General features: G+C 46.7%; 1 protein-coding gene across 1 annotated transcript in view; it reads left to right on the plus strand.

Moving 5' to 3' along the window:
- The first annotated feature begins 496 nt into the window (after window positions 1–496).
- SLC39A14 (solute carrier family 39 member 14) overlaps window positions 497–22,763 on the plus strand; it is a 41,643-nt gene continuing 19,376 nt past the window's right edge. The window contains exon 1 of the mRNA XM_087816851.1: window positions 497–614. The gene's annotated coding sequence lies outside the window, so the exon portion shown is untranslated. The remainder of the gene's footprint in view (window positions 615–22,763) is intronic.

Here is a 22,763-nt window from a genome sequence, read left to right on the forward strand (position 1 = left end):
GGGAGGGAAGAGCAGCTTTTTATATCAATGAGGTGTGTTAAAATGTACACCTACAGGTCAGGTGAGGAGCGCTCTTACTCCCGGGGGATGGAGGGCAGGCTCTGAGAGCTCTCCACGTGAGGGGGCTGGGGTGGGGGGGGGGGTGGCGAGGAAGCCTTCCTGGGAGGTTTCCAGAGAAGGAGCCCGTGCGGCCTCAGTGAATGAAGAGCGGAATTCGCCGTCCAGTCTCAGGCGGGGGCCTGGAGGCGCTGCGGGGCGCTGGCCTCACCCGGGCTGCCTGGGGCGAGCCGCCCGCGGGCCGCGTCCAGCCCGCAGCGGGCCGGCTGCCCCGGCACGTAGCCCTCCCGCCCGCGGGGCCCCACGTGGCAGGCCCTGGGGAGCGCAGGGTGGGGCGGGGCGGGGCGGGGGCGGGGCGAGACTGACGCGCAGGGTATATAGCCGGGCATGCGCGGCGCGGCGGGACGGACGCAGGCAGGGGGGCGAGGGCACGCGGTCTCCTTGCGGGGACTCCGGGACGGAACTGCTGTCGCCGCCGCCGCCGCTGCCAGCACGGGCAGCCCGAGGAGCGGGCTTGTGAATTTGCACGGGCCCGGCGGCGTCCGGCCCGGCTTCAGGTGAGGGGCGGGAGGCGTGCGGGCGGGGCCATGCGGAGCCGGAGGGATGCAGCAGCGCCCGGAGCAGCGGCGCGCCTGCAGGCTCGGGTCACCGGGTGGGGGTGGGGGTGCGGGGCCGGCCGCAGTCCCTTAAGGCTGGCGCTGGACTGCGAGTCGCTCCGGAGGACCCGCACTTGGGCCCGGACGCTGGATGGAGGCGACACCTGGCCGAGGTGGCCCGATGCGGTTTCTAGGAGAGGAAAGGGAGGTCGCAGCGGCGGTCGGGTGGGCCGGAGAGCGCGGGGTGTGGGAGCCGGGGACGGCGCCGGGAACATGGAAAGCGGCGCCGCGGGCTCGGAGGCTTCCTGGCGCTCACCGACGCGAGGACAGAAGTGGGGAGGAGATGGGCGAATCTGATGGGCAGCTCTTGGGGCGGCCCGGATGGGGCACTGGTGTCCGTACTTTGCTTTCCAGCAACAGCGGCCCCCGCCTCACTTTGGCCAGACCATGTCCCAGCTGAAGATAAAGGACCCAAATCTTCCGGCTGGCGGGTGGCAGGAGATGGAGAATGGCAAAGGAGGGACTAAACCAACTCCGACCTGGCTTGCCCGGCGGGCATGGCTTTTTAGCTATTTTTGGTCGGCACCTACCAATTTAGGTGGTCTGGTTTAGGCTGCCCTCTCTTGGTGGGTTAGGGCAATAGGACAAAATAGCCCTACAAGCAGTTTCACCTTGTGATCCTGGGGTCCAGTTGAGCCAAGAAAATTTCCTCATCTCTGGATTGTGACTACAGTTTTGAGGATTTAGAGTCTGCCGGGGCCTGGGTGTTCAAGAGGACTGTGTGAACATCGTTTGTGAGGGACCTAAGGAAGGGTGGGAGCAGGAGGAGCAGCTTTGACCTGACCCTTCCTTCTGGAGCCACTCTGGGCTTGGGTTTGTCTTTGGTCACCCTTCCTAGGAAATCCAGCCTACTTGGGTAGGCTACTGGGAAGTGGTAATGATAGTGTGTAGTGGAGACTGGCCTTGCTAAACTGCCTCTGTCCAGTTCTGCTCCTAGCTTGCCCTAGTCCACTGAAAGGGTCAGTGCCGAGGTCAGACTAGATCTGTGGTCTCTTATCCATTAATCCTTACCTCTTAAAACAAGAGCCATAAAAACTGAGAGGAGCTTGGTGAAGCAAGAGAAAGAATGTCCAGAATCATAACTTTAAGCAGCTGGGATTAAAAACCACACATTTTGTTTCCTGTTGGAGATTCGGAGGTGAGTTTTTCATAAATTGTGTGGAAACCAGAAGATAGACTAATGCTGCTCTTCCTGCCATTGGTTTGCAGGTTGACTAGAAGGCACCAAACGCAGAATGATTAGCCTTACCGTTTAGGCAAGAAACTCCATGATTCAGAGCGGTCATTCGTCCCCCAGTATATAAATAAGGCACAGGACCTGGTGTTTGTTTGGCTCTGCACTGATCACCACAGGATGCAAAGAGGAGTTGAGGCCCGGCTCCTGCACACTCCTGTTGAGCAGAAAGAACATCCACACATACATGAAGAATGACGTAGCAGTGCAAGAGAGGTTACATTTTTGTGTCCAATTAAGTCCAGAGAGAGCAGCACTCTGCTAAAGGTGGTGTCAGGCAGCAGGAGAATGCCAGGCTTTTGAGCCAGATGAATGTGTGTTCAAATCCTGGCCCTATAACTGTTGAGCAGGGAGAAATACTTAGTCTCTGGGCCTGTTCTCACCACCGTGCAGCATGTTGTGATTGTGCCTGGAGCATAGGAGAGGTCCTCCCCTCCTTATCATCATCGTGGTAATCTCTGTGGGATGGACTGGATTATGTAGGGGCCCCAGAAGCTGATAGGTGGGTTGGGTTGTAGGAGTGGGAGGAGCCCAGACTTAAGGTTGGTTCATTTCCTCCTTAGGGAAAAGAGGTTTTTTTTCCCCCACCATTAAGTTTTTGGAGCCACTCTGATTTCTTTAGGTAATGGAACACTCCTCTTTGGGACTGATAAAAAAGCAGGAAGGACTGTGCATGCACGCAGTATATATCAGTCATTGGACTGGTTCTGTTTTCAAAACCTTCCCACTCCGGTCTTTACCTGTTCACACTTCACTGTGTTCCAGAAGCAACCTCAATCCTTGTCTAGTATCTTGGGAGCTAAGTAGTAGTGCGGTGAAGAGATTGTGTATGTCTGGGAGTTGGGACCTTCTCCCTATCCTGCCAAAATAATTCACTCTGTTTGCACTTGATGGCTGAATAGTCATGCTTGGGCATTTTGCAGAACCACAGACTATAGGATGTTGAACTGGAGGGACTTGGGGAAGATTCAAATCTAGCCCCTTGGTTTTACAACTAAAGAAATTGGATCTAGAGAGGTTAATGGGTGTCCCAAGTAACACTGCTTGCTAGTGGCCAAGAGGCTTGATGGTGAACACCAAAGAAAGGTTCAATTTTTATTCCTAAATGGGATGGCGAAATTGCTGATAATCCTAGTGTTTTCCTTGAAAATGTGAAAGGAAGGAGCCAGTTGTCGATTTGCTCATTTTAGGGAGTGGAGAGAAGTTTCTCTTGGAGAAGTCCTCTACTTCTTTCTCTTTTCAGACTCCCTGGGAACATGGGAGGGTAAGGAAGGGTCATGCTATGGGACCCCTGCCAGGACTCACTAGATGTCTAGAGAGGACTTTTCTGCCCTCAAGGCTGGTGAGCTGGCAGAATGCCGGCAGATAAAGAGTCCAGAGTCTGCTGCCAGCCAGGGGCCTTGTGCTGTCCCAGGGGACAAGCAGGGCAGTCTCACCAGAAGGTCTCCAAGCCCCAGCTGCCTCATCCCCACCCTTACTGGAGCTATGGAAGCTCCCACAGGGGACCCTTTGTTGAGCCCAGCTGAGATCCAGAGGCAGAGCCCCCTGTGGGCCCTCTGGGACTCCCACAAAGGTGGGAGGAAGGGCGGCCACAGAATTAGCTTGAGAGAGCTTGGCATGACCAGCCATGGGAAACCAAATTCCTTGCCTTGGAAACTGAAGATCTGACTGCATGCTCAGGCCTCCTAACCTTTCTCCGTCATCACGCCCAGGAGAGCCTGGGATTTGGTGGAATGAGAAGGTGGCTGTCTTGAGTTTATTACCAGTGGGTTCCTAGAGGCTCTTGGTCAATGCACTCAGTGTTAGTAGTTAATAAAGAACATCAGCCCTGACCAGTGTGGCTCAGTTGATTGGGCGTTGTCCTGTGTACCAAAAGATTGCTGGTTCAGTTCCCAGACAGGGCACATGCCTGGGTTGTGGGCTTGATCCTGGGTGCAGGGCATGCAAGAGGCAGTTTGTCAATGTTCTGCTCTCATATTGATGTTTCTCTTTCTTCCTCTCCCTTACTCTCTCTCTAAAAATCAATTTGAAACTATGCATAAAAATGAACATCAGCCAAAAGTTGGGAACTTAAAAAAAAAAATCCATATTTTAAAACAATTTATTTTACCTTAAAAACATGTGCATTTATTTTTATTAGCCAAAACTTTGATTTAGGGCCAAGGCCTTTTCTTTGGGTCTCTACATCCCCTAGTGAGACTTGCAAATTGTTTGTATATAAAAATCACACCATGTGTATTACCTGTGATTTCTCACTTCTTTTTTTGTTAAATGTTTTTCACTAGGCCATATATTCGTTTGGCTCAAAAATCAAAAGGCTAAAAATCAGTTTAAAAAGTCACACACGTGCCCTGGCCAGGTGGCTCAGCTCACTGGAGCATTGTCCCTACACCAAAAGGTTGTGGGTTTGATTTCCTGTCCGGGTACATAACCTAGGTTGTGGGTTTGCTTCCGGTTCTCCCCACTTTGGCAGCATTGTCATTATGCGCAATGCTGCCGTCAGTGAAAAACTATACAAATGGCATGTCCTACATTGTGTAAATGTGACTAGGAAAATTCTCAGAAGTGGGATTGCTGGAGAAAGGATTTACACATCTGTTAATTAGTTTTCAATTTTAAAAAAAGGCAAGAATTCAAGAGACATTTGCAAATCCACATGCAGAATCCTACTTTGTTAATGCACACACCTAATTTAACCCCCCGTGTTTTTTTTTCTTTTCATTTGTTACACATCTTTCTAGGTGAGCAATTCTGAGATGTTTTGATCCTAGGATTCCTTAATTACTGTCTTTTGCTTATGTGGCTATACTTATTGACCGTTACCATGCTGAAAATTAAAACAAGTTTATTATCCATTTATTTAAAATAACAAAAATAAGGTCATTACTTGTTAACATAAAAAGCATATTTTTATGAAAAACAACTTCCAAAACAAAGTTTTTACACTTCTGTAGATCTTCAGGATTTCAAAGTAATTATTTGTTAGATAATGAGATCAGTTATAATAAGTATGATGTAAGTTTGACGATAAATACTCAGTTGAAATCGTGAGAACAAAATGAGGTAATCTCTGAAAAGGTATATATTTATCGATTTATCATTTTTTTAGAGAGAGAGAAAGGAAGGGAGAGAAACCGATTTATTGTTCTAACTATTTATGTGTTCATTGGCTGCTGCTTGTATGTGCCCTGATGGGAGATTGAACCCGAAACCCCGACACTCCATCTGACTAAGCCACCTGGCCAGGGCTGAAAATGTATATATTTATACTCTAAACTTCTACCTTAGAAATTTCTAGAAAACTCAAGACTACATGGCACACATCACACTTTCTGTAGCTTCACATCACACTTTCTGTAGCTTCTGAACAATGAGCATGAAAAAGGTTTTAACATCTTAACATTATAGTAAAAATAGCTTTTACCTTACAGACCTCCTGAAGTGGTCTCAGTGACCCCCAGGTGTCATCGCAGACGACAGTTTCAGAATTGCTGTTCTAGAGCACTTCATTTACTTTTGTAGAAATCAAAACTTTCTCTCTCCATTTATATTTCAGTTACTGTTTAACTTAATTATAATCATAAAAACAAACAGAAGTGGGATAAAGAGTTTTGGGAATAAGCACAATAGATCCTCAGCTTGTGACCGCAGAGGGGTCTGTGTGCTGCAGGGATGTGCAGGAGGAATGGAGGGGATTGTCCAAGCCCACGGTGTTCAGCTATAAGAGAGCTTCCACTCCATAAAGACAGGCAAAACACTGTCGCTCTTCCAAAGGTGCTTGTAAAATATGTGTGTGGGTGAACCTGAGTACACATGGAAAGTTACATGCTACCTTGTGGCATTCCTAAGCTCCACTGAGTGGGACAGACAAGAGACACTTAAGGAGGCCAGAGGAAGGTGAGGCGATTGGGGACAGGAGTGGTCTGGGAAGGCTTCCTGGAAGTGGAATTAAGCCAAATTTTGAACCCTAGGAAGAAGGGAGAGAGGGAGGAGTGCTGGCAAGGAGAGTTGTATGAAAAACGAATGACACCAACATGTATATTCCTGGGGCAGGGGTGGTCCATATGGGCCAAAGTAGCTGGTAGAGGGACAAGTGACATGGCTAGAAATTTCGGTTGTGTCCAGCAACTTTGAAGGTCTCTTGGGTCTAAGGTACCCATAGTCTCTGTTTCCATATCAAGACTTACTGCTCTGATTTAGCAGCCTCTCCTGGCGTCCAGCCTACTCTTACCTAGAATAGCTCCCATGGTCCCATGCCGATATCCTTTGCACCAGTCTACTTAATTCCAATCTCTGCCTCTGGTTATCAAAGTAATGCATACTTATTGTAAAGATGACTATAAAGAAGCATAGGAGAAAAAGTCCGTACTCCCGAGGCAACCTCTGTTAATTTACTCAACCATTTCCTTTTATTTTAAGCTTTTTATTTTGGACTAATTTTAGACTTAAAGAAAAAGAGTAAAAAATTTAGCAGAGTGCCTTTTTATCCCTCACCCCATCGGACAGTTACCAAGAACAGGAAGTCAACATTGGCACATTAGCTAAGCCACAGGCCTTATTTCAATTTCACTAGTATTTTCACGAATATCCTTTTTCTGTTCCAGGATCTGATCTGCAATCCCACATTGCATTTAATTAATTATTATTTTTCTTTAGTCTCCTCCAATCTGTAACAGTTCGTCCATCTTTGTTTCTCAGAATGAGGTCATGCATTTTGGCAAGAGGATCACCAACACGATGTTGCCTTCTTTTCAGAGCATCAGATCCAGACATTCAGGATGTCAGTGTTTTATTACTGGTGATGTTTTCCTGGATCACTTGGTTCAGTTGGTGTCTGCTGGATTAGAAAAGTTACTCTCTCTCCCATGTGAATCTTTCTCATGCTTCAAATCCCTTTTGCCAGGAGGAGCCTGTCCCTTTTAAGGGTTCACTTGATCAGTTCTGGCCCATACAGGATAATTTCCCTGTCTTAAGGTCAGCTAAATTGGTCAACTAACACCAGCAAAATCCCTTTTGCCTAGATAATGTAACACAACAGGAGTGATAGCTCGTATTTACAGTTGCTGCCCTCACACAAGAGTGGAGGTCATTGGGGGTCATCTTAGAATTCTGCCAACCATAGCAGGGGAGCCTGAGATAAAAGGCCTTAATCCCTGTACAAAGTATTAGTTTCCTAGAGGTGCCCTAACGAATTGTCACAAAGTTGGTGGCTTAAAACAATAAAAATTTATTCTTTCATAGTTCTGGAGGCCAGAAATTCAAAATCAAAATGTCAGCAGGACCACATTCCCCCCGAAAGCTTTAGGGGAGAATCCTTACAGCTTCTGGGGGCTCCAGGTATTTGTTCCTTGGCTTGTGACAACATCACTCTGATCTCTGCCTTCACATGGCCTTCTCTTCTCTGTGTCCAAATCTCCTACTTTCTCATGTAAAGATACCAGTCATTGATATCTTAATAATAACTGCAAAGACCCTATTTCCAAAAAGGTCACCTTCTGCACTTTTAGGTGGACATGGACTTGGGTGATGTTATTCAACCCACCGCACTCAGGATGCAGGGAATGTCCTTTGTAAACTCTGGTTCACGTTGCTATACAGGAAAGGGAGATTTCTTTTTAAACCTAAGACAGAAAGCAGGCCTGCCTGCTATTGAGCCAAGGGCCCAGCCTCAGGCTGCCTGCTCCCCTCAGGGGTATAAATTATAAAGCCAGCTTTAGAGTCTCTGCATTCTTAGGATCCAGACACTCTGCAATACCAGCTTCTGCACAAGGAGCTCTCACTGAGTGTCAGTTTCCCTGCAGGCTGGGCAGAACAGAGGTCGTGGTACCCATTTGCAGGAAAGGGGAAGCTGACTTCAAAGAATCCAGATAAATTACGGTATGTCATAGGTGGTCCCTGTCCGGTCCAGCAGTCCTGAAGTGTCAGACCAGTGTCCCAGACAAGTGAGGTCGATCTATCAGAACTAGATGTATAGATGCTGGATCTCACCCAGGAAGCTCTGATTCCAGAGAACTGAGGTGAGGCCCTGCTTACCCGGGCAGCCAGGTTAGTACTGGAATCCACCTCCAGACTCTAAGTGAAGACCTTACAAAGGGGAGAAACAGGCCTTCCCACTTGGTCATCTTTAAGCCTTTCCCCTTTCCTAATTTGACTCAAAAATTAACTTTCTTCTTAAAAGTGTTACGTAGAAAATACAGATGAATAAAAAATAAGCTACCATTAAACCCACCAGTGATTGAAGAGTTTGTTGTTACGTGTTTTTAGTCTTTTTCTGTGAATGTATACATTTTAAGGAAAGATGATTTGCTGTACCTAGAGTTTTGTAAGCTCTTGTTTTTCAGGTAGCATACGAATGTCTTTCCATGTCATTCTTCCAAATAAGTAGTGCTTGTTGAGCAATTACTGTACATCAGGCTCTGGATCGTTCATATTCAGTTTCTCATTTAATTTTCTTAACTGCTGTGAGGAGGGACTGTTGGTAGCTTTGTTTTTCTAAATTAGGAGAATAGGTCTCCTGGAAGTTGTGACTTGACCCAAGCCTGGAAGCCGGTGAATGTGGCAGATCAGGATTCACACTGGGGTCTGTCTCACTCAGTAAGCTCTTCCTCTCTGTATCCAAACAGCTTTTGCTCTAGGGGCTCTGAGGGTGGATGCTCCGTGAAGGTGGGGATTTTTGTCTGTTTTGTTCATTGCCTTTTTCCTGGCACTCCATAGGTATTTGTTATTGTACCTACACTTCCATCAATTCCTTAAAACTGAATTTTCCCATTCAAGATAATTTCCATGGGATGAGTTCCCAAAGTGAAGTATTGGGACTTAGTGAGATAATTTTAAAAGGTTTTTTTCCCCCCTGAAAGAATAAATGTACAAGGATAGCCAAAAACAAATTAAAAAAGAAAATAGGGAAGTTGGACTTGCTTTACCAGAAAAAAAAAATAATAAAGAAAATAAAACGTGACATTGGCACGGGGATAGATAAATGGAACAAAATAGGAATATCCAAAACCAGACCTCAATATGTATAGGAATTCAGCAACCAGCAATGGTGTCATTTCTTACTAATTGTGTGATTTTGAGCAAATCTACTTAGCCTCAGTGTCCTTATCTGTAAAATACTTGCTGAATTTTAAGATGCTTTTTGTTGTTTTAATGTTTCTGAAATAGGACGGTGTCTCATTGATGTATACGGGTAATGCAGTGTCTTTCTCTACTCAGAAAAGCTGTCATTGATACTTACAATTAGGGAAGTACTGTAAATGTGTCTTGTAGAGAAATTAAATGAGATAATGAAAACAAATTGCTTAGCACAGTGCCTGGTAGATAACAATAAATCCTAGCAGTTCTTATAAAATTAAGGAAAAAAGTATTATGGATGTATTACAAGGGGTGTTTAAATGCAAATAACGAAGTCCAGCCAATGCTGGTTGGCAGGTAGCATGTAAAGCATCGTGGGAGGCCCATATTCTGTTCAGTGATGCCTGTAGGAACCCAGGCTCTCACCCACACTGTGCAACTAGACCAGCCACCTGTGGCCTCTGTGCAAGGATATATTTGACTTCACCTCTATTTCTAACCTTCTACAGACTCCATGGTTGAGGTTTACAAGGAAAATCGACATTCATTAAACAATATTGAGATCATTGCTAACTGTGTTTTAAAAGTTAGATTTGCTTTCTCACTCTGCCAAAATTAAATTCTAGACGAATTAGAAATTTAAGTTTTTTATTTATTCTTATTATTATATTTTTATTAATTTCAGAGAGAGGAAGGGAGAGGGAGACAGAGAGATAGAAACATCAGTGATGAGAGAGTCATTGATCAGCTGCCTCCTGCACGCCCCTCACTGGGGATCGAGCCCGCAGCCCAGGCATGTGCTGCGATCGGGAATCGAACCGCAATCTCCTGGATCCTAGGTTGATGCTCAACCGCTGAACCACGCCCGGCCGGACTGTTATTAATTTTTTTATCCTCGCCTGAGGATATTTTTTCCATTGCTTTTCAGAGAGAGGGAGGGAGGAAGGGAGGGAGATATCGGTGTGAAAAAGACACATAGATAGATTGCCTCCTGCAAGAGCCCCGACCAGGGCCAGGGATTGAGTCTGCAGTCTGCAACCAAGGTGTGTGCCCTTGGCTAGAATCGAACCCGGGACCCTTCAGTCCATGGGCCGACGCTCTAACCATGAGCCAAACTGGCCAGGGTAATTTAAATTTTTTAAACCCAAGAAAATATAGGTGTGTGTTTCTATAATTTTAGGGTGGAAAAGGATTTTCCAGGCATGCTACTAAAAGCAGAAATATTAAGGAAAAAGTATGATGTATTAACTTTACCTCTTTTAATACTGTCAATGTAAGAAACATTCAAACCTGTGAAGAATTTTTGTGAGTTTATTCAAGCCAAACTGTCAACAATTCCAGGGAAGCAAAATCTCAATGGATTGAGATAATGCTCCAGAGAATGGCAGTTTTACACCTTATTTTATACATTACAATAGAAAGAGGAGATGTAAGTGGGATACATGAAATTCATTGGTGATCCATTAGGGATGGGAGAGAAAGCAAAGCAGTGGGGGGGGGGGGGGGGACGGACGACACACACCTCTGAAATTGGATGAAAGGGAAATGATACACAAATACATCTTACTTAGGGAGTGCAGGATAGTTAATAGTCAACAATTAACATGATAAAAATAACAATGAGAGGATCTGGATCTGTAGTCTCTGCTCTGGTGCATTGGTTGTGCCCTGAGGGGTCTGGAAAAAGGGACATTCCAAAGGTGTGTTACCTTAGATGCTAAAGACAGTAAACTGGTTCAGTTAAAGTAAGATGGACTTTTGTCCTGAAGATTCTAGCCTAGGACACACATGACTACCTGCCTTAAACTGCTTTCAGTTAAAAAGTTTTCATTTCAGACCATCCTTTGTGGTTACTTTAGGTGTCTGAGTTTGCAAGGCTACCACACAGGCCTTCCCTGGGCTTGTCAGGCTAGCATATGGCCCCTTTTCCGTCCACAGTATCAGTTAATAGAATTAAAAGGCAGATGACTAGGAATATACTTGTAATATGTGACAAAAGGTTAATATTTTATTTGTCCATACAGTGAACTCTTATATACGCCAATAAGAAAAAAGATGAATATGTGACAGCAAAATGGTCATAGGACGGTTACAGGCAAATCTTTGTAGTACTTAGTAAATATTTGTTGACTACTGTCCTGGGGACAGAGACTGTCCCCCAGCCAACTTGCTCCTGGATCTCACTGATTCCTTTTCTTCTGGGAAGATCGCCTTTACCCCTTAGGGCCTTTCCCTGTGCCCCGCTGCCTGGTGGGGGCGGGGGAGCTGGCAGCCAACTCACCTCAAGGCTTCCACCACCCCCACTCCCCACCCGCCACCCCCAGGATTGCTGGGCCACCCTCCCAAAGGAAGAGGGAGGCAGACAGGCCCAAGCCACTGTTCTTACCTTGTGTCTTTTACTGGGTGCCTGAAAGGTTGGTTTGTGTGAGAGAAAGAGGGCGGGATATGTGTTGTCCAGTTAGTCAAGAGAGCCCTGTAAACCATGGAGCAGGCTGAACTGTCGGTACTCTCATCCTTTCCTGGAAACCAGAGGGCTCTGGGCCAGCCCCCCATGTACTCTCCTTTTCTCCAAGAAGTGGAGCCATGTTGGCCTTCAGGGAGGCTAGCCCTGCTTTTCCTCCCAGGAGGTGATCCAGAGGTGAGCCAGAGGTGGCTGGCTGCCCTGGCGTCCCTTCCTGCCTCTGTCCTTTCCCCCTGCTCACTGATGGTGTGTCCTGGGCTTCGCCACCCCAGGACCAGGTGACATTGATTGGGGTACGTGTATTTCAGTGCTGACGGTTTCCCTGATGTTGGAGACTGTCCATTTGAGAGGTCCGGCAAGTTCTCAGGAGATTAGATCCCTGGGTAGTTTCCAGGGACAGCAGGCCACGGCTGTTCTCAGCAGCTTTCCCAGAAAGGTGCAACAAGTACAAAGTCACCCATCCCCCTGACTCCAGCCACTTGTCAACGTGCCCTCTATTATAGCCCGACCAGCCCCAGGAACAGAGATTCTGTTCTGGTTCTTGCTCTTCCCTCATCGACCGCCCCCTGACATCCAGCAGACACTGCGCCGAGGCAGAGGCCTTGACCGTGGGTAAACCATGGTGTGTGCACAGCTCTGCTGGCCAGATTGTGCCTGTGACCTTGGCTCTTCTCACACCACTCCCTCCTGGCAGCAGCTCACGAGCCCCTCCCGCCAGCGTTACAGGATGTGTGTACTTGGCACATTGAGAGAGGCTGTGTGCAATGGGACCAAGACTCAGACTTTCCATGAGCAGCTGAGAAATTCTAGAAACAGCCTTTACTTTTGGGGTTTCCTTAACTTTTCTGCCTCTGCCCCAGGGAAGAGTTAATGTGTTCTTTTCAGGAGGATTATCAGATGGTTGCCTGTTCTCCACATGCTTGTTTTCAGGGTTGTGGGGAAGGGGAGGCTGCCTGTTTGTGCCTGCCTCTCTCCCACCATCTTCTCCCTAGATCCCCTTAAGTTTTTCTTAATTTTTCTGTCTTATTTTTTGTACTCCAACTCCAGACCAACTTTCCTAGGGTCCTCTGTTCTATTGAAGCTGCAGGAGAAGGGGTGTCCTACCCCCTGAGGATGCTAGTAGTTCACCTGGGGTAGAGACCAAAGCACAATAAAATTCTAAACAGAGAGGCGGACACCTCATTCAGCAGATATCCTTTGGGCAGCCTCCGTACTAGGCACTCACTCCTCCAGGCTCTTAGGAGTTTCCTGCAGACCAAGTCTCTGCCACTGTGGAGTTTATAGTCTAGTATGAGGAGACAGATATTAAACACGTAAACAAAAGAAAAAAGACTATTTTAGATAGTGATAATAGACTAAGAAGAAAATAAATCAGTGTGTTGGGGTTCTGAACGACTGTGAGTGGGCTTTTTTGTTTGTTTTATTAAAAAAACAGGTGGCCCTCCACTTAGAAGAGGTGACATTTGATACGAAGGTCTAAGGGGAGAGCATTTTAGGTAGCGGGAACAGCAAGTGCAAAGGCCCTGAGGTCAGAATGCACTTGATGTGTTAAAGGGAGAGAAAGAAGGCAGGAGGATGGCTGGATCCCAGTGAGAAGAGAGCTCAATAATAACGGTCAGTGGAGCCAGCAAAGACCAGATGACAGTAAACAGGAGTTTAGATTTTATTCCACTTATACTGGGAAGCATTGGAGGGTTTAAAGCAGGGGTGGGGAACCTTTTTTCTGCCGAGGGCCACTTGGATATTTGTAACATCGTTCACAGGCCATACACAATTATCAGCTTAAAAATTAGCGTGCTATGTTTGGTCAAACATTTAACTAACCCCTAATGTGATAGCTGGAACTGCTTCTCTTGGGTGAGGCTTTTGCAGGGCCTGACCAAATGATTTCCCAGGCCGAAGAATATACGGCCCATGGGCCAGATGTTCCCCACCCCTGGTTTAAAGCAAAGAAAGTGCCGTGATCAGATTGGCACTTTAAAAGGATGACTCTTTTCTTGAGCCTTACACTGAAGATTTGGGTGCTTTGCATCTGTATTTGTTATACTTAAAAGAGAAAAAACTCTGACAGTACGGGGTAGGTGCCCAGTGGAAGCTGGAAGGCTGGTTAAGAGATGTTATTTCAACTAGCATTTCAACATTGCCTCCATTCTCTTGCCCTGTTGTCTGTCGGCTCTGCAAGGAAAACTGGAATGGGCTCTTGTCCTCAGGGAGCGGGCAGCTCATTCCCTCCAGGTCCTCCCAGAGGGGAGGTCGTGAGGAACGAGGAGCGCCTGTGTCAACGGCACTGCCGTTGTTCCCTTCGCTGTGTATGGTTCTGTTGTGAGGATGGGTTCGTGTATTCATCCACTCTCCTGCTGTTGGGCCTGTGGGTTGCCTGCAAGGTTTTTGTTATTGTGAAAAGTGCTGCTATAAGAATTCTCATGTTCACCTCTTTTTTTTTTTCCTCTCCGTTTGGGGTTGAAAGTCACCCAGCTAGAGCACGTCTGAGTTCAAGTGAAAATCAGAAACCCTTTCCAGGTGGCAATACGATTGCCCCTTGGGGTTGGTGTTAACCGGAGAGGTAAGCCTTTAAGTCTGGCGAGAATGTTGATCTCTTTTTAATAGGCAGCAGTTTGTAGGACGTAGGGGAGTGGAAGGGCACATGGAAATACAGGCACAAGTTGCTGTGTTGTTGGGGAAGTTGCTTCTTTTGCACCATATTGTCTGAGACCGCCGCTGTACACACTCAGCCCTGATGGGGCATTTTAGCCTGAGGAAGAGTAACTTTGCTTATGTGCGTCTTTTTCTGGCCCTGTTCTATATCCAGGAGTGATAGGAGCCAGAAACCTGGCTGCCTTTGCTCTGGAATCCGTCTGTGAGTGCTCTTGACAGCTTCTCTCCAGAGCTGATAGGCTGGCAGAGACGGGAGGACCACGAGGGCACAGGGTTGGGGTCCTCGTGCTCTCCTTTGCACCTTGGACAGGAGGAACTTTGAGAAGACACCCATGCCCCGAGTACTGCATCTTCAGTGCAGTCTAACCCAGCCATTCTATAGAGAAGGTGAGGGTGTATGTGTTCTTTTAATTTTTTTTATTGATTGATTTGAGACAGAGGAAGAGGGAGAGAGAAACACTGATTTGTTGTTCCACTTATTTATGCATTCATTGGTGGTTTCATATATGTGCCCTGACAGAAATCAAACCCGCAACCTCGGCGTGTCTGGATGACGCTTAACCAAATAAGCTACCCGGTCTGGGCTGTTTTTTGTGTATTTGTATTTACATACTCATGTGGCAAGTACTGCCAGCCTCCTAGGATTGTTAATGAAACAACCAAGAAAGTTAACTGAAAGTATTAGAACTGTCTTCCAAGACAGCATACCACTGGGACAGAGTGGTAGGATTCAGAGCAAGGTGAGCGCGTTTCCCAGGTGGGGTGGTACTTGTGGGAGGGCAGGGGGAGTTGGGGTGAATCAGATGGTGCTGCTTCCTTTTTTTTTTTTATAACATCCAGGCCCTTCTCACTTTTGGAGAGCATGTCTAGAACACAGGCAGATATGTTCGACTTTCTGATAGATGTTTCTAACAGATGTTGATCAGACTTCCTCGTCCTGCGGGTCATTGTGGAGACGGGAAGGGCAGGGGTGGAGCATTTTGGATGGAGCCCAAGGTCCAGGCAAGTGAGGGGGAAAGGTGGTAGGAGCCTAGTAGGAGGGACCCTTGATTCCCAGTCAGAGGAGGTCATCTTTGCTGTTGGGTGAAGGGGAGTGAAATATTTATGTATTTTGTGATGTGTAGAGGAGTAAAGGTATGGATTGTAGCAGGAGAGTGATTTGATCCAAGTGGTGCAGGGTGGATTGGAGGGGATGTGACAGAGTGGGCACGAGCAGGGAGGCAGTGGGCTGCAGTGGTTTCTCAGGAATCTCAGGAAGAGGGGCACTCTGGCCACTCTGGCCCACAGTGAGGAAGCAGAGGATGTGGGAAGGCCTTTCTCTTCACTAATCAGACGGTGACTGCCAGAGACCTTGGGACAGAGAATGAGCCATTTGGGAAGTTTGGACAGTGGGAGGGAAAAGGAAGGATTGATTCAGAAATGCAATTGCTCAATTTCCCTCCCTTTCCTGCCACCTTTCTTATTCCATTTTGGAAATCTGGGGGTTTTCTTTCTTTTTCCCAGTAGCCCTCTTTCTCATGGGAATAGGGCTCTTTCATTGCTCTGCTGATACCTGTAATATTTATGGTCACTGAGAAATCTAAGGTACAGCTTGTGCTTTTCTACCGGGGGCCCTGGCCATGTTCCTGGAGCAGTCACCGCACAAAGGTTGAGTGCTGGGTGGGAAGGGCCACCACAGGACAGCAGTGGCTCTTGCCCTCTTTGGTGAAGAAATCTGGAGATCAAAGGAAAGCTATAGATCTCCCTCTGAGAGTAATACATATCATGGTCACCTGGAGGGCTCTTTAAGACACAGATTCCTGGTTTCCACCCCCAAGTTTCTGATTCAACAAGTTTGGTTGGGGCTGAGAATTTGTACTTCCAAGCTCCCAGGTGATGGTGATGCTGCTGGTCCAGGAAGCACACTTTGTTGTTTTTGTTTTTAAATATGTCTTTATTGATTTCAGAGAGAGGAAGGGAGAGGGGGGGAGAGAGAAACATCAATGATGAGAGAGTCAATGATAGGCTGCCTCCTGCACGCCCCCTACTGGGGACCAAGCCTGCAACCTGGGCATGTGCCCTGACCGGGAATCACACTGTGATCTTCGGGATCATTGGTTCAGTGTTCAACCACTAAGCAACCCCGGCCGGGCCAGGGACCACACTTTGAGAACCACTTCCCTAGAGAAATTATCACACAGAATTTAGCTTCTCAGCTCTAGAGGCTGGGGGCTTGAGCTGGCTTAAGGATGGGAGGGTTGTGAAGGTGGAGATGGTGGTACAAGAAGGGCACTGAGGCAGGGAGGAAGGAGGATGGCTGGGCCTGTTGGGGCAGGTAGTTTTTGCTGCAGGCAGATCATGGATCTGCCCTGGGGCCTGGCTTCTACTAGAGAGGTTCACTGCTCCAGGGAAACCAAGCATGCTTCTGCCTGCTGTAGCTCAGTGTCTTATCAAGGCTCACTGTCTAGGAAGGGCCTGCCTCACCCCCAAGAGGGAGCCTGGGGCTCTGCTCAGAGGATTCTTCTTGCCCATTTTGGGAAGAAGGGAGCATAGAGAGACTTCTTGTGAGAAGCTCTTGGTGGCAAATTCTGCCCCCAGAGTGTAGCTGCCAAGGCGTTGGAGTTGGCACTTATAAATGGCTCTCCTGCTACAGAAAGAGACTAGCTAGACTAGTCTCAGCCTGATTTAGGAGATGATGGGGGTGGGTCGGTCCTTTCAAACTCACTCTGATACTTTGGGTTATGAGGACAGTGATGGGGCTTGTTTTTCTCCTCGCAGCCACTAAAGAGGAGCCTATTCAGTTCTTTAGTGGAGAACTGAGGCCAGCAGCCCCAAAGGCAGGGGAGGCACCCTAGGCTGGTTTGAAGCTGGGAGAAAGAAACCTTGCTCTTTAGACCACACTGGGTACTGTGTTCTCCCACCTGGACACCAGAGAACCTGCTGTCTGTCTGGTCTCCGGCTTCCATTCTTGCCCATCTCGAGTCCATTCTCCACACTACAGCCACGTGGATATACCAAAAACTCAAATCTGATCATATCTCTACAGAAAATGATCCCACTGCCCTCCAGATGAAGTCCAGCTACCTTATCATGGCCTACAGGCCCTTCCCTGCCCTGGTCTCTATCGCATCTTCTCGAGTCCCCCCGGCCACACTGGACTCTTAAGTTCTCAGATGTGCGTGGTCACAGAGTCTTTCCAGATGCAACTGCACTTTCCTGGACCGTTGATTCCACCCCCTTCACCTTCACCTGGCCCACTTTTACCGCCCTTTCGGTCTCTACTGAAATAATGTTTCTTTTTGGAAGCGTTCCCTGACCCCTGACACTAGGTTCACCTGCCCACTGTGTTCTCTGTAGCTTCCTGTACTCTGCTCCATCGTGATCTGTGGGGGGTGGTGTGGGTGGGCTTGTTCACAGGCATCCATGTGAAAGAAACTGGTTTACTTCTGTTGTCCTGGCATGTTTATTAATAGTGCCCCCCGGCCGGGCGAGGCTCAGTGGTTGAGCATCGACCTAGGATCCAGGAGATCGCGGTTCTATTCCCGGCCAGGGCACATGCCTGGGTAGTGGGCTTGATCAATGACTCTCTCATCATTGATGTTTCTGTCTCTCTCTCTCTCGCTTCCTCTCTCTGAAATCAATGAAGATATATATATTTTTTAAAAAAATAGTGCCTCCTTTCACTAGCAAGTACACTGCTTTGGATAATAAATTATAGTCCAGCCTATTAGAAGTAGAGAATCAAAAACTATATACTTTCCAGACATCCTTGCACTAAAATTCCCAGTGTGACTTGGATTCTACCAGTTGGCTGCACGTGACCCAGTCTTGACTATATGGCCATCTCCTTCCTCCAGATGGGCCTCGAGATGTCCATTTTGCTGGTGTGGATCATGGCAGGGGCAGCATAATTCTGGAGCAGGCCGCTTCTTTGTGCCTTAGCTACATGATGGTTGCAGCTCCTTGGCAGCCTGGCTCCGTGCTGTGATTTTTAGGAGTAGCTCCTGGAAGCTCAGCCTAGAGTCCGTTTCTCCAGCTTTCCTGATGATTCTCTTAGCCATTTAATACCTCATACAAAATCCCTTCCTGCTCAAATTGCCTAATTGAATCCTGATCAAAACATAACCCATATCATCGTTCTTGTAAGTTACTTGTTGAATTGTTTATTTCCCTTATCTGCAAGGCAGGTACTGGACATCCCCAGTACCCAGCATAATTCCTGGTATGAAAGTGGTAGGCAGTGAGTGTTTGCTAAACAAAAGAACTCTTGGACTGAGTTTGTAAAAGTCTGGTAGGTGTAGCTAGCTATTAGATCAATGAGTATAAATGAAATGGAAGGAATGGAGGTTGTTTAGAGAAGAGAGTAATAAGGAGTCATGACAGCTGACTTCAGGGTTAAACTTGGTCTGTGGGCCCTGGAGAGTTAGAACCCCTGTGGGAGGAGGTACTGAGCTCCCTGTTACTCATCAAGCCCTAGGAGCTATGCAAACAGGCATCAGTTAGAAGACGGGCCAAGCTTCCCATTTCCCAGCAGAAATGCTCTGCTTCTCCCCCATGTGTTGTGGGGAAGAGTAAGGGGAGGGCCCTCCTTGCCTTCAAAGAACAAAAGTCTGCTGGAGGGGCACTGTGGGAGAGTGGGTCATTGGGAGTCCAAAGTAGTTAGAGAATAGTGCTCAGAGAGTGGTCCAAGAAGACTTCCTGGGAGAAAGGGTAACTGAGCTGCCAGTGAGAACAGGCAGGTCTAGGGGAGGGGATGGGCTTGAGAACTTGGAGGACAGGGAACAGAAGGAACAGACCTGCAGTGTGTAATGTACCTTTAAGCGCTCTCATTTGCCCGAGTCCCCTGTGAGGTTGGATGTTTCATAGTGTAGTTTTGCTGAGGACGTGGTAAATTAGTGGCAAGCCCCACATTTGAGCCCAGGGCTGCCCAGCTTGTCAATTTAGCCACTAGACCCTACATTTTACTTATTTATTTGACCCTGAATAACAAGTCAGGGAGTTTTGCTTCAGGTGGGTGATGTAAGCGGTGGATGTGCATAGTACCATGATTCCTAATCCACATGCTGGGCCCCATGGCCTGACAAACAGGAGTGGACTTACAGGGACAACAGGTCAGAATTTTGCAATTGAGTGTCTGGGAAATGTTGATGGACGAATGATGAGAATAGCGGTGACTCTTGCCATGCCTCTGGTGGAGGGGAGGTCTCTGGGTGGAGTATCCCTGGCTGGCTGCTGCTCACTGGGCTGCCTGACTCAGTCAGTTAGTTTTGGAAGACTTCTTTGCTTTGTCAAGCCCAGGCTCTGGCTAGAACAGTGGAGCCAGGCAAATACAGTCCCTGTCTCCCCTACTGGTCCTCACTTGGGGCTCAGCGTGTGGCTAAGTCAGCCATCCCTGCTTTCTGTGCTGGCTGCCCTGAGCTGACACCAGTCTCGGCCCTTCCCAGCCTCCCTCTCACAGGCACTGATACACGCAGTGGGGAGCTCAGTAAATATTGGTCAGTGAGCAGCAGGCTGCTGGTTCTAATTTTGTTCCCTGCTTCTGGGTCACCACTAATTTTTAAAAAAATGTTTTCTCATCCCATCCCTCCCAGCAACATGAGGTTTCATGAGGAGAGTAAGTGGGCCGCTGCCTCTAGGTACCCCCGCCCCCTGCCGCTGGCAGCCCTCCTGTGCTGTCTGCCTAAATCTCCCACCCTGGACGGCCATTGGCTTGGTCAAAGCTTGAGGCTGAGGTTCTGGGAGTGGTACCTGGAAGAAGAGAACACATCCTTTGAGGGTATGCTGGAGAGCAGTTAGGTGGGAGGCCAAAGGACACAGGAGAAGAAAGGGCCCATTGAGTCCTGGGCTGCAAGGCCTGGCTTTTAAGCTGTAATATTTGCACTATGCCTGGGAGCGGGTTTTAGTCTGTCTGAGAGGAGAGTGGCCTCTTGACCGTGTTCATTAGGTGGGTGGGGAGGTCCACAGGTTGGGTAGTTTTTCTCAAAACCCTATGAATTCCAGAGAGTCTGTAGGGCAATAATAACTTGAGTACCGAGCTGTGAGAGGACTGGATTCTAACTTGGTCTACTGGGACTTGCACGATGACTGTATCAATTGACCAGCATTACTGGGAATATACTAATTATTTGTAGAACACTTGGCAGTTTTTGTTTTTAACTGTATTATTGCTTTTACTGCCTCAAGGCTTTGCCCCGTACTTAGAAAATTCTCCTTAACTCCTTGGTTATAAAAATAATCAACCATGTTTTTTTATATTGCTGTACCCCCCCCACCCCCTACCCACTGGGAGACATCAGTGACTTGATGCAAAAAAAAACACAGTAATAATAACAAAAACACTCCAAAATCTCACCACTCAAATAGTCATCACTAATATTAAATGAACGAACATTATTCTAGATAATCTTCTAAGCATGCTCACAGATAAACAAATATAGAGAGTGAGATATAAAAACCATAGCAAAATTAAAGGAATTATCAAGCTTTAAAGAAATGCGTTTTTCATAAGAGAGATTATTTCCTCAAAGACCCAATAAGGAAGACCTTGTGCCCTGCCCGGTGTGGCTTAGTTGGTTGAGCAGCATCCCATGCACTGAAGGGTCGCTGGTTTGATTCCTGGTTGGGGCACATGCCCAGGTTGTGGGCTCGGTCCTCAATAGGGAATGTGAGAGAGTACTGATGTTTCTCTCTCCTTCTCTCTCCCTCTCCCTTCCTCTCTCTCTAAAATCAATAAAAATATATTTTAAAAAAGAAGACCTTGTGAGCCATATCTTTAATTTACTTGTTTCCATTTTAAACAGTATTGATTGCCATGAAAAATGAAGACATTCCCATTTTCACATTTTTTCTTATCTCCTTTCCATCTCTCCTTTTTTTTTTAAATATATCTTTATTGATTTCAGAGAGAGGAAGGGAGAGGGAGACAGAGAGATAGAAACATCAATGATGAGAGAGTCATTGATCGGCTGCCTCCTGTACACCCCTGACCGGGGATCGAGCCCGCAACCCAGGCATGTGCCCTGACTGGGAATAGAATCCCCATCACCTGGATCCTAGGTGGTTGCTCAGCTGCTGAGCCATGCCTGGCCAGGCTCTTTCCATCTGTTGATTATTTTAATTACATTATTAAATTGTCCATTTTTATAACATTTAGATTATCCCCTATGACCATAATCCCCATAGTTGTTTTGTTTTGTTTTTTAATTTTAAAAAAAAAAAAAGTTTTTATTGATTTTAGAGAGAGAGAGAATAACATCGCTCTCCCCTGCGCACTCGCACTGGGGATCGAGCCTGAAACATGAGCATGTGCCCTGACTAGGAATCGAACTAGCAACCTTTTGGTGCATGGGGCCACACCAGTCAGGGCCCCCATAGTTATTTTTATATTATTTCTTATTTAAAGGGTTTATTGCTTACCATCAGTCATCTTACCATGGTTTCTGCATTCCTGGGCTCCTTTTTTAAAATTTTTCTGTTAATTAGCTGCATTTCATCTTGGCTGAGAATATCTGTGGCTCATATTTTCTTTCTCAGAATTGTGTAAACATTGTTGCATTTTCTTGTGATGCTGAATGTTCCTATAGGGAAGATGAAGGCAGCCTGAATTTTCTGCCACTTAGAAGTTTTAGTATGTTTAACAATTTTTATAATAAAATACTTCGGTGCCAAAAAAAAAAAAAATTTTCCTCTGGATGCCTGAAAAAGTCCCTTACAGTTCAGTAGCTTAAATGAACTGTCTTGTGTTGAGCATTCTGTCTGCATCACATTTTTGTGAAATACAGTGTGTTATTGCAATCTTCAGATTCAGGTTTTTTTTCTTTCATTTCAGGGAAATCTTGTGTTATTTACCTTGAAACATGTCCTCTATTCTATTCTCAGGTTCTCTATTTCAGGAACACTAATTAATTATCCCTATATTGGTATCTTTGTCTTCTTGTTACAGTTAAACAGTCATCTGCCCTATAATGACATTACATACAGTCAACGAATCACTGCATACATAACAGTGCTTCCATAAGATTATAATGAAGCTGAAAAATTCCTGTGGTAGCTGTCATAGCATTGTAGTGCGATTGCCTACAGTATTCAGTACAATAACATGCTGTACAGGTTTATAGCCTAGGAGCTGTAGGGGAATAGAGTTTATCACCCTAAAGTACGTCTCTTTGGCATAAGGATTATTTTAGGCTGGCTAATTTTAAGAAACATCACACGTGAAAAGCTCTGAAAACCGTGGTAAAAGACATTCACATTTGTAAGGGAAACCTTCATTTGTAAGGATGTCTCACTCACTGTACCACAGAGGGGGGGGTGACCTTATCTCTAGAGACTCTTATCAGTGCAGAAGAGTTTCAATGACTTGAATCTGCTTAACAACCTTAACAACCCTACCCGAGTTTACTCTGCTTTTCCTGGCAACCTCCCATAACTGACTCTCCCCACCCCCAACATCTTGTTTATTTTTTTTATTTTTTACCAGTTTGAGAGAGGAAGAGAGAGCGAGAAACATCGACTTATTGTTCCACTTACTTATGCATTCATTGGTGGCTTCTTGTATGTGCCCTGGCTGGGGACCCAGCCTGCAACCGTGTCGTATCTGGATGACTCTCTAACCGACTGAGCTCCCCGGCCAGGGTCTCGGCATCTT

The sequence above is a fragment of the Miniopterus natalensis genome, chromosome 4 (genome assembly GCF_054644295.1).
Source record: "Miniopterus natalensis isolate mMinNat1 chromosome 4, mMinNat1.hap1, whole genome shotgun sequence".
NCBI lineage: Eukaryota > Metazoa > Chordata > Mammalia > Chiroptera > Miniopteridae > Miniopterus > Miniopterus natalensis.